This window comes from Lepidochelys olivacea (genome assembly GCF_965140295.1).
Source record: "Lepidochelys olivacea isolate rLepOli2 genome assembly, chromosome: 17".
NCBI classification, from domain to species: domain Eukaryota; kingdom Metazoa; phylum Chordata; order Testudines; family Cheloniidae; genus Lepidochelys; species Lepidochelys olivacea.
The window spans coordinates 7,512,092-7,524,653 of NC_140427.1; the positions used below are offsets into that span (position 1 = coordinate 7,512,092).

At 42.2% G+C, this 12,562-nt stretch overlaps 1 long non-coding RNA gene across 1 annotated transcript in view; it reads left to right on the forward strand.

The window, feature by feature from the left end:
• The first annotated feature begins 4,442 nt into the window (after nt 1–4,442).
• LOC311532429 overlaps nt 4,443–12,562 on the forward strand; it is a 118,092-nt gene continuing 109,972 nt past the window's right edge. The window contains exons 1-2 of the long non-coding RNA XR_014714381.1: nt 4,443–4,580; nt 6,692–6,727. This is a non-coding gene — a long non-coding RNA (uncharacterized lncRNA). The remainder of the gene's footprint in view (nt 4,581–6,691; nt 6,728–12,562) is intronic.

Below are 12,562 nucleotides of genomic sequence, written 5' to 3' on the forward strand. Positions count from 1 at the left end.
TCTTAGCAAAGTGAAAGATTACCTGTAACCTCTTGTAATGTTAAAGGACTATTGATTGTTTCAAATAGGATAGAATACACTCTAGGAACCATGGATCTAGGAATCAGAGGTTCTATTCTGACACTTTGACGTGACCTCAGTCAAATCACCTAGGGAATATCTACACTGCGATACAAGACCTGTGGCCCAGCTGCAACTGGCCTGGGTCAGCTGATTCGGGCACTGATTTTGGGACTATAAAACTACACTGTAGCCATTCAGGCTAAGGCTGGAGCCTGGGTTCTGGGATCCTCCCGAGCCCAAACGTCTACACTGTAACTGTGTAGCCCCACAGCCCTGGTGCAATGAACCACAGCAAGCTAATGCTGGGTAGCCACAGGTCTTTTGTTGCCGTGTAGTTGTACCATTAGTCTTTTTGTGCCTTGGTTTCCCTGCTCTGAAGCAATAAGATGCGTTGCTCTGAGACCTAAGTGCTTCTTGATCCTCACAAGAAAGATGCAGTTGAGGTGCAAATCATTGCCATAAACCATGGAAGGCTGGAAGATGTTTGGAAGAGTGATAGTTGCATTTGTTTGTTTTTGCAACTGAATCAGCCACGTAAGTTAGCTGACCCCTAAGGTCAAATTTCGAAAGTGCAGTTTTGGAAATGCTCTCTCTTGTGTAGACTAAGATTTTAGGTGTGACTTTAGCACGTGTTGGCTAACTGTGCTAATTATCATCATGGTTTAAAAGTGCAGTCTTTGACATGGGCTAAACCAGTCAAGTTAAAAGTGAGGTTCCCCACTAGACTTTCACTTGGCCAATTTAACACATGTTACAATGGTCTCTGCCTTGTCTGGACTAGACTTTTTTTTAAAGGAGTAATTAGCCCATGTGAGTAAACATGCACCAACATCACACCTTAAACCCTAGTCTGGTCATGGCTCCAGTGAATGCCCACAAATATCTCTACAGTGCATAGAGGACCACTGAAGCTTTGTTAGAAAAGGAATTTCACGAAAGCAGTCTCTGTGTTGATCTCACCCCTCTGTTTGCCTGGTCAAGTTTATTATTGATCTGACAGCTCCTTTCCAGACCTGCCTTGGCAATAGACACATGCCAGGCTCTCATAGTTCATGTTCATGTTCGCTTATTAATATAAAGATTCCACTTCACACTCGCTGGAGTAAACCTTGCATGATGCCTGTGACAGGGTTTGCAGTAATTCACTTGTAGCACCAATCTCACGCTAGATCTCTCCGCTATGGCTACCCCTCTAGCCTTTTCCAATTTTTCACTACAACAGTCATGAATAAATCACCAAAACACATCAGATTGCTGGAAATGGAAATACCAGCGATAGGGCCCAGTTCAGTAGTCAAGGAGCATCATCCTTGTACAGCAAGCCAGGAGCAGCGCTCTGTGCTCTCTCACTGTTGGCGGCACATCATCCAGCCTGCCTTGTAAGCAAAAGGCCCCAAAATGCTTGCAAACCTGAATATCCCTTGCTTTTAAATGTAGAGTGCGCTCTACATATCTTCCCGCTCAGAAGGGAGGCAATTTTGTTGGACATGCTGCAAGACGAGGCACCAGCACTGTCCCAACACGTGAGGCAAGGGCTCTCGTGTATGCTAGAAATGAGCCCTGTTCAATTTCACTAGTGGTTACTTGATAAGGGAAAAAGCAACAATATTTGCTCTGCTAGTTGTTTCTTCCACCACAACCAAGCTGCAAGAATCAAGCAAAGGCCTGTAAGCTCTTATTACACCAGGTGTGTTACCGTAACCAACTGCCCATAGTCCCATATAACCCTGATCAGTGTGCTCTGAACACCTCTGCCCAGTCTTGCATCAGGAGACTGAAGACAATTAGGGTGGCTACAAAGGCTTTTCCTACCCTCCACATGGTGAAAAGGCTTCAGCCCGCTTTCATTGCTAAGCGTAGGAGGTAGGGGAATGCACTGGCAAGTCTTACTCCAGAGGTAAGATGAAAGTGTGCTAAGTAGAGGCTGCATTTGATGAAATAGCTTATTAGCCTATAAATGTCTGTCTGTGAGCATCTCTGTAGTTCTTCCCAGGCTTTTCGGAAAGTGCCTGCTTCATTTCTCCTGTCATGTAGAATCTACTGTCACTCTCCTCCTCCTCCTCCATACTTCAACTCACGGCGCTTAGAGGAATTATGAGGAATGAGCTCCCTATGCATGAGGAAAATTCTGTTCTCAGCCAGTGCCATCCCAGCAACAAGAATTTGCCAGGTAGACATTTAGGAAAAACAAGAATATTGTATATTTTGATGGACTCTTCCTGGTAATCATGTCACATGTTCCCTTGGCAAGGGAACAGTTTGTGAGAGAGCTCTTCATCCACTCCTTCCCAGCCACATCTCTTACCCAGTCTTGCATACCTCCTGATGATTTGTCTTCTGAGACACCAGCCTCCTCTCATGATACGACGCATGGAGCAAGCAGTATGAGTTCCTCTGAACTGCTTCTTTCCCTTTCAGACGCTTGGCTCACGTGCTTACAGAGGGATGACAGTAGACAGTTCCTATAGCCACCTCTTTCTTCAGCAAGGCACAATTCCGATTAGAACAAACTGCTTTCTGCCCTGCCATTCTTTTCTAAACCTGTCCGCTACATGGAGTATGGGCCAGTTGTCATTGCCCCTCGTCAAAGGCCCTTAGTCTACTTCCACATCACACAAAGAGCCAAACTCTCGGCTGATGTAAATCAATGTAGTCCTGTTGACATCAGTGGAGCTACAACAATTTACACAAGCTCAGGATCTAGCCTGAATTAAGAAACCCTTGTGATTCCATATCTCTATAGCTATTGCTCCTAAGGGGCCTATGCAACCGTCTTCCTTGTATCGGTCCAAGGTTCTGTACTGCAGCCACTGAAGAGGAATGAACCTTCTTGGGTCCATGTCCTCCGCTCATAGATATCAGAGTAGCTCCAGTGAGACACCAGCTGAGGATCTAGCTCTCCGCTTCTAAACCTGCCCTGGTTTTCGCTGGTTAGCTATGGTGTATTTGCGGTATTGCTAGTATTTGCTTCGTTCCATGCTGAATTACAGGTTCTCGCCCCTTCTTCCTTCACTGTCTGGCTGGCCATAGATAGAAGGACCTTAGACTTCCATTAACATCTACTTTGGTGGCTACCTGGCTTTGAATTCAAACCTTATCAAGATTGGATGCTGCTGGTGTCCCCCAGCCCTCATCCTCTGATGTTGCACTGTGTACTTTCCTCGCCACCTTCTTTGTTTGTTTTGACATTGTCTTTATGGCTCTCTATCTAGACTTCCTTCTTCAAAACCAAGGAGAGAGGAGGTGGTTGGTGAGGGGGATGGAATAGTATTGAACAAGAGGAGACTGAGCGCTAAGGTGGAAGTTTGTGGCTTATGTTGTTGTGGGAGGGAGAGAGACAGTGTGTGTGTACAGGTCCATCTTAACGCCTTTCTTGCAGTGTGTAGGTTCAACTGCACATATAGGCATCATTTAGTCCTGGAGTATTCTAAAAGCACTGCAGCTTCTTCCAGAATGGGGTGTCATTGGAGTCATTACAGCAGATGACCGAGAGCCAGGTGTCCTGGGTTTTATCGCTAACTCAGCTACTGGTTTCTAGGTGCCTTTTCCATATTCTGTTAACTACACAAAAAGTTAGCATGTAGTTGCCTATCCGCTTGATGTGCATGCACAGATGTTTAAATACTCTGTTACTCCCACAACTAATTTTTGCATTTGCAGAATTGTGCTCACAAGATTGAAGGACGCTTTTAAAAATTAGACCCTTGGGGTGAAATCCCGGCCACATTCACATGAGCAAGAGTCTTGCCACTGACTTCACTGGAGCCAGGATGTTGCCCCTTCTCTCTAGGCCTTAGTCCACCCATTTGGAAAATGGGGATTCTAGTGCCTATCTCACAAGAGTGTTGTGAGGCTGGATTATTGTGAAGCTGAGAAGTTTGGCTCAAAGGATGCAAATAACTATCATTCAAATCAGTGAGATCAGAAACTCAGCGAGAATTAACAACAAAAAATCTAAAAACAACTCCCCATAAAATAAAATAAATCAGTTTTTTACTTTAAAATTAACCGTCTTAATTTGGACATCAATTTTATTTCTGGATGGCTTGTCCATTTTGCAATTTAGTTTCTTTTATCTTTGTTATTATATTAAACCCCCTGCTAATAAAATGTCAAATTAAAAAAAAATAGGATCATTGGAATTGCAGAAAACCAATAAAATAAAAGCTTACAAGAGAGGCAAAAGAAAATTTCCATCATTCTCTCCTTAACCGAAATAAAAATTAGAATGTTGTTAGAAATTTCATTAGGATGGAGCAGATTGGTAATGAAATTACATTCCAGCTTTCTGTATACTCAATGTGTTAAGTAGGTTTGATCAATGATGTTCACACAATTAATTTTGTTGATTGCCGAGGATTACTTTATCGGCAGCCGCATTTCACACTTGTGTGGGTTGTTTTTTTTTTTGTTTTGTTTCCGAGGTAAATTCTACATGATTCGAGTCATATGACAGAGAAGCAGGACAGAAGTCCAGTTATCCAAGCAACCTCCATCAGACCATGACTGGTACCAAGGTGAGGATATTGTTGTGCTTGTTAATCTTGTTTATAATGGTAGTGCCTAAGAACGAACTGAGAACCGTGCCCCAATGCGCCAGACATTGTACAAACTCAGTAGTACACAGTCCCTGTCCTGAAGAACTTACAGTGTAAGTAGACAAGACAGATACGAGATAGGAGAAAGCTGGCTGACGTTTAAACCCAGTGATGATTGTGCAGATAAATTCCTTCATCCTATGCAAGAAACATTTAACTCTTGCCCGATGGACTCCAACTGTTCTGTTCTATCTATATGACTCTCATCTCTGTAGTACCCAAGTATCTCACAATCATTAAAGAGTTTTATCCTCCCAACTCCCCCTGTGAGGTAGAGAAGTGTCGTCATCATTCACAGAGGGGAATTGAGGTACAAGGTAGATTAAGTGACTTGCCCATAGTCACATAGGAATGTCTGTGGCTGAGCTAGGAATTGAACCCAATTCTTCTGAGTCCTAGACCAGTGCCCTATCCACTAGGCCATCCTTCCTGCTCCTGGGTAGGAAGTGCTATGACTGTGTTTTGGGGGAAGAAGCTCTATTTCTTGCACTTGCTCTTGTCTTTTCTTGTGGGAGGGAGGCACTGGACTAGCAGATCTTGATTCAGTTCCTGGCTCTGTCACTGACTAGCTCTGTGACCGCAGGCAAGTCACTTAATTTTTCTGTGTCTCAGTTCCCCAAGATCACAGTAAATGATGACAGTACTTCTCTATCTTACAGGGGTGCAATGGGGATACGTTCATTAACGTATGCGTGGCCCTGTGATACTGTGGTGATGGGTGTATGAGCAAATGGAAAGGTAAATCTGCAGTATGAGAGAGCATCAGTGGTAGGCAGATTATGTGGTCTCAGTCACTTTGGCTTTCCATGAAATCCCATGTGCCCTGTCCCAACTTATTTCCATATTGAAGGGCACATTTCAAACAGCGCATCGCACGTCTGTAGTGCGAGTACTCCCCATTATTGAGGTCAATGGGAGTCATGCAGTTAAACCCACAGCACCGCTCTCTAATCTTGGCCCTGGAGTGTCCAGATTTGCTTGGATTTTTTTAACCAGTAGAAGGCCCCAATTTGTCATTGATACTTTGTCCCCACGCAGCTGGGTCATCCTGGTCACGCAGCATAACATTTGCTGCTATTGTTACCACTCTGCCACCTCCACTGCCATGCAGTGATCTGTAACTAGCCGTACCTAGCTGTTTCTCTTTAACTGTTGGCCTTCTGCCCTCTGGACCATTCATGTACAGGGAATGTTCCATAATTAGTGGAACTTCAGCATGGGAAAATGCCATTATTCCTGCCTAATAGCAGGAGTGAGGCCTTCGAAGGGACCTCAGTTCATGCTGAAGTATCTCCCCACATACTGTGACAGAGAGTCTCCAAGCCATATAATTTCAAGGGGAATTGGGCACCTAAAATCCTTTGGGCATCTTTAAAAATCTCACCCTCCCATTCCTCTGCCTGCATCAACCCCCACTTTCTGGCCATGAAATAGAGACAGAGCATTCGAGGGCTTGAGATTTACTTCCACGCACTGCAGCTGGTGGTAGACACATTTTGCTGGAGCCCAACAATCTTCCATCCCCTACCAGCACTGTAGGAGCAAGGCCATCGTAGTTGAGGATTTGTCCAGTGAAAGCCAAGCAGAGTGTGTATTTCACCCTCCCAGCATTGTTGCTATGTCACGGGGTGATATTCCATCTTTGGAAAGGGATGAATAATAAACAGTCAGTGTCTTCGCCACTATTGCTGTTTTCATGACAATCCTGTTCCAATGCAGGGCCTGGGGCTGGAATATGCGTAAAGTATCACCATCAGTAGAGAGCCCTGCCTGGGCCTCCCAACTCACAAGATATTTGCAGGATTTAAAAAAAAAAAAAAGGGGGGGGGGAATGAAACAGCATTTTGATCTCTGGGGGAGGGAAAAAAGCTCCCATTATACCATACATATGTAAAAGAAAATTCATCTTCGAAGGAGTCTCTAAACCTTATGTTAAGAAAAATGCCTGGAATTAAGTTCCTAAAAAGCTACAAAAGCTGAACGGAAATATTAGCAGGGCTTGAAATGAGAATTTTTTTTCTTTTTTTCAGGCACTGATCTACTGATGGATTAGCTGGAAATCAGCAGTAAGTGATCTGTGCAATTTTTTTTTTTTTTTTTTTTAAGAAATATGCATTTGTTGAAGTTTAAATTGCAGGCAGAAACTAGCTTTGTGGATCAGGTCTGTCTGTCTCAGGACTGATACTGAATTTCAGTTTTGTTTTACTGTGGGTCATCTTCCTGCAAGCCATGGCTACAGTTTTCCCAGAGAAATCTGAGTACAGTTTCCACTGAGCTAGGGCTGAAAAGGAAAAACCCCTATTGTTCTTGGAGTGGATTCGAAATGGTCAAAGGCATAAGATGGATCTGATTTTTAGAAATGAGACATCTCATCTGGCAGAAGACAAGTAAATTAAAAAAAAAAGAATATGTGGCTTTTGTTTTGTTTTTGGCTAGAAGTGTAGCAAAGTTTTTTTATCAAGATGCCATTTATCAGTGCTGCTACCACCTGACTTAACAGTAGGCATCCTGCCAATCATTTTATGGAAATAGGCAAGGACTTTAATGTTTGGATGCCCATCTGAATCGGCTCCTGTTCATGTCAGCAAATCTGATGTGAAAGCAAAGGTGCCCCTATGCAGTGTAGTTACCATCAAACATGTAAGTGTCAGCATTTTAAGGCAAGGAGCACAATGCGGCTGATAACCAATGTCACTGGTTTAACCTCTTTCAAAGACATTATATCATGCGGTATTTTCCTATTTCTTGTCTCTTTGGGATGTGCTATGCTAGAAACACTCCTTCAAATAATTATCGGTGCACCTGTATACATTACTAGGAGTCCCTCTTAGCCTATTCCACAGGTCTGACATATTCTTTAGTTTGGGATCTAATGTAGTCTTTTAAAACATTATTTTGAAATAGTGACTTTACAGGTTTAGACCAGCCTACAGCTGCCCTAGAGTCACATACAGCCTGGTCTTTTACTTTCATAGATTTCATAGATTCCAAGGCCAGAAGGGACCACTGTGATCATCTCGTCTGACCTCCTGTATAACACAGGCCAGAGACCTTCCACACACACAAATTCCTACCACTTATATTTTAGAAAAACATGCAGTCTTGATTTTAAAATTTCCAGTGATGGAGAATCCAGCATGATACTTGGTAAATTGTTCCAGTGGTTCATTACTCTGTGTTTTAATGCACCTTATTTCCAGTTTGAATTTGTCTAGTTGTAGGTTCCAGCCACGGGGTTATGTTCTGCCTTTCTCTGCTAGACTGAAGAGCCCATTATCAAGTATTTGTTCCCCATGTGGGTACTTACATACTGTAATCAAGTCACCCCTTAACCTTCTCTTTGTTAAGATAAATAGATTGAGCTCCTTGAGTCTATCACTGTAGGGCATGCTTTCTAATCCTTTAATCATTCTCATGGCTCTTCTCTGAACCCTCTCCAATTTATCAACATTCTTCTTGAATTGTGAGCACCAGAACTGGACACAGGATTGCAGCAGCAGTCACACCAGTGCTAAAATGACCTCTCTACACTTGTTCGAGATGCCCTTGTTTATGCATCCAAAGATTGCAGTCGTCCCTTTTGGCCACAGTGTCACACTGGGAGCTCACAATCGCTGATTGTCCACCACAACCCTCAAATCTTTATCATAGTCAACTGCTTCCCAGGATAGAGTCCCCATCCTGTAAGTAGGCCAACATTCTTTGTTCCTCAATGATACGTGTACATTTAGAGGCATTAAAATGCATATTGTTTGCTTGCAGCCAGCTTACCAAGCGATCCAGATCGCCCTGTCCTCTTCATTATTTACCATTCCCCCAATTTTTATGTCATCTCAAACTTTATCAGCAACGATTTTAAAAATGCTAAATAGCATAGGGCCAAGACCAGATCCCTGTTGGATCCTACTAGAAACGCATCCACTCAATGATGATTCCCCATTTATAACTGCATTTTGAGACCTATCTGTTGGTCCGCTTTCCATCCATTTAATGGGCACCATGTTAATATTATATTTTTCTAGCTTTTTAATAAAAATGTTGTGTGCTACCAAATCCTATGCCTTGCAGGAGTCTAAATATATTATATCAACACTATTACCTTTATCAGCCAAACTTGCAATCTCATCAAAAAAAGGTATCAAGTTAGTTTGACGGGATCTGTTTTCCATACGCCCATGTTTATGCATACTTACACGTTTCAGACACATTGGGCTTGTCTGGACAATAATATTTTGCTAGCTATGTGGAACTTTTCTGTGGCAGGTTTTTTTTATTTCAGAGTTAAGATGGTAGACCTCAATTTTTATATATAGTGATGACAGCTGCTGGTTTAGTCTTCATGTATGCTGAGCTTTTAGATTATCAAGGACACCTAGAGCTTGGAATTAGGTACTTTTCTGGTGTATAAACACAACCTAAATAAAGATATAGCTGGGAAAGCTGATTATAGCACGTACAGTCTTGACTTTAGTGGGGCTACTCATTTGTGTAAAGTTCAGCACAAAGAGTGCTCCATTGAATCGGGGGCTAAGCAAGTAACTTTTGTATAATATTCAGGTAGAAGCAACTTACAATCAAACTGATTTGAGTCATACTTGGTGTATCCAAAGCATGGGGGGGTGGGAATGGTAAGCATTCTTGTCGTTCAGGACTGTTAATTTGAATGTATAAATTGGGTGCGCAAATGAACTTCGGTTAGCCAGCCATGAACATCTCACCAACTCATTTTTTCTCTTTTTCAATGCTACAAAAAAAAATTATTCACCTATCCAATAAGAAACTGATATTTTGGCTGCTGAACTGACTTTTGTCTGTTGGTTGTTTTACAAATAGATTGACCGTAATGAATGTGACTCGATCTGTATATATCTTTTTTTTGCTCTTCATTTTATCATTATCAATATAGGTGAACTTTCCATACACTAGTTGTGACCTTTTAAAAACCTTTTTTGGGGGGAGGGGGGAGGGAACCTCTTATTGTTATCTGCATCATTACTTTGTTTAAAATCCCAACATAGTAACCATTCATTATAAAACCCTGATGGGCCCATTTCTTTTTCTGGGAGATTTTTGAAGGATTGGGATGGTGCTTGAAAGGTCATCTTTAGAAAGGATGGGGTAGTCTTCCTCATTTTTTTCCCTTTTGCTGTATAACCGAATTGGCTTCTGCGGTATACACTCGAAATGGTTGCTGATTTTGTTGTCTTGGTGATTTTTGCTTTTAAATTATAGTTAAGGACGACGAGAGTTTGAGATGAGCCTTTTTTTTTCCTTTACATGGCATAAGGCCCCGATTCATCAATCCATCTCTATTCAGCAATCTCTATGTGCTTATCCCCATTAACCTTGAGGGGGCTGACGCATATGCTTAAAGCTAAGCAGCTGTTCAAGTGCTTTGCTAAATAGGAATGAACATAATTTCATACTTACCTGCCGTGCTGAATTGGAGCCTATAGGAATGAATGTATAGTTAATGTCAGCTGATCACAGCACCTATATAAAATGGAGCATGAACACCCCAGTGTTTGAACTTGATCTGTAGTATAAGTCGCTCTATCTTGGGTTTAATTTCCCACCTGCTAAAATCTTACTGGTGAGTTAATTATAGATAAGCAGTTAGTTTATAGCGCTACTGCTTTGTACTTGTACATCACAGATTTATTTGTTTATGTATTTATATTTTCATTTCCCCCACCCCCAAAAAGGGGAGAATTAACAAACAAGACAGACAAAAAACAAATAAGGCAAGGAATGAAAAGGAGGCAGGGAGGAAAAAGGAGAGCAACATTGCAGTTTCCGTCAGCTAGGAATTAGAGCCTCCCTAATTTAGATTGCCTGTTCCAGCCCTGAAACAAAGGTTTGTGCTTATCCTTGAGCCCTCCCTAGCCAGCAGGGGAAGTGCTTTGCAAAATATTAAAAACTCTACTACTTTTAAGGCTGATTCAACGGAAAATTATATTTTGTTCACACTGGTCCCCATGTAGATAATCGTGCACGGGCCTTGACGAAACAGACTGGAGATGTGGGTCTCCCCACACAGATTTTGGGACTGTCTCAGGACTAGTCCTGTTGGCTAGAAGAAGGATTAATATGATCTAGCACCTTCCTTCCAAATGAAGGAACCTCTCCATAGATGACTGCGTTTCAAAAGGCCAAAGGCCTTGTTTGTGCTTCAAAGGGTTTGCCATTATAGCTGTACTGGGAAATCCTCCTCATGGAGATACTGCGCAGTTCACTTTGTGAAATAAAGTAAACTCTTTTTTTGCTGGTGTAACTGTGTCTGCGTTATGGCTTTTGTCAGCATAGTTGATTTTTCACACCCAACCAATGTAGGTATGCTGACAAAACTTTTAAGTTTAGACCAGGCCTAAGTGACTTACTGAATGTTGCACAGTTGAAGAGCCAGGAACAGAACTTAGGAGTCCCAATGCACTGTTATGTTCTCTAACCACTAGGCAATGTCACCTCTCCAACTTGGCTTGGCCCCTGATGCTAGTCAATTCTCAGAAGAAACTTTGGAGGTATCGTCTAATGCCAAATGCATAAGTGTTGTTGCCTGCTGGGACCCCTGGGATGATCTTGATGGGGCAAAGCTCAGCCCCTTTCAAGCCAATCTAAATTTTTCTGGGCCCTACCAGTCTTGACCACAGTGTGTGTGTAATGGAATGTAGAAAAACTAGCATCATTAATCTCCTCAACTGTAGCCTGGGCTTTTCAGTTGAGTGGATTCCCTTGTGGGAGAGGGGTATGGAGTTTAGCTGTGTGTTTTCCCAGCAGCATGTCATTTCCCACCTTTCTCTGTGTCTTCTAAACCATTTGCTTTAATGTGTGGAATCAAGCTGGGTATAGATCAGGTATCTTTTTCCATTATATAGCAGGATTTTAATCTAGCAGGTACCTTCATGGGACGATCTAGGACAGATGGGTTATCATTTCAACAAATTAAGCAATCGACCTGGATGTACTTCATCGAGGTCTCTTTCAACTTGTTGCTATTAACTTGTATAAGATTCCCCCTTGTGTATTGTAGTCCAGGGCTTTTTGTGGAGGAGAGGGGGAGGGAGAGATCATCCTAACCTAAAACAAGGAATGTTTGTCTTGGTTTATCAGCAGGAACTGCTCTGACCAGCAAGGAAGTTCAGCAGTGCTTCTCTAGAGCATTGCAAGGTGTATTCTCTGGCAGCAGCCAGACTTGTGCAGCTGTTGACACTAGAAGTGATTAACACCGGTAGGACAGTGAGAGGGAAATAAATAACATCCTAATCTCTAGCGCCATCATTCCTTTGATGAGAACAAAAAATATGAAGACTGAAAGATCAAAATAACTGTATTAGAGCATGAAAAGGGAAACGCTCTTTTAACAACCGCTGTTCAGAAATATCTCCTTAGATCTGACATGCTGTAATATATTTGTACCACAGATATATATTAGGGGGTAAAGCTGGTGATTAATTTGCTTTACCTTTTCAGAGCATATACATAAAAACCCACATTAGTAGAATTAGCATTTTACCTATCTTTGAAAATTTTTGCTTTGAAATGTATAAAGTCGTGTCGGTTTAATCTTTCTCTGAAGGATATGGTTTTTTTCCTACCACGCTCACCCCCCACCTCTGCCCTGGTTCATGTGAGTGGTGTAGGCAGAGATGTTCTGGGTTTTGTCTCTAATTACTGCATCACCACCCTCGAGGATGTTGCTTTAGCTGCTGCCCATGTTCACCCCTCTTGACTCATAATTGTTGTTGAAGCTTCTGAGACTAGAGATCAAAGTATTCGTGACATTCATGTTCCTGTCAATGGTCTTATCATTAAAGAAGCAACTGTATTTCGAGAGACATTTCCTCCTCTTTGGAGCACAAGTCAAACTTGGCTCACTTTTTTTCCCCATTTGTGGCACTGCT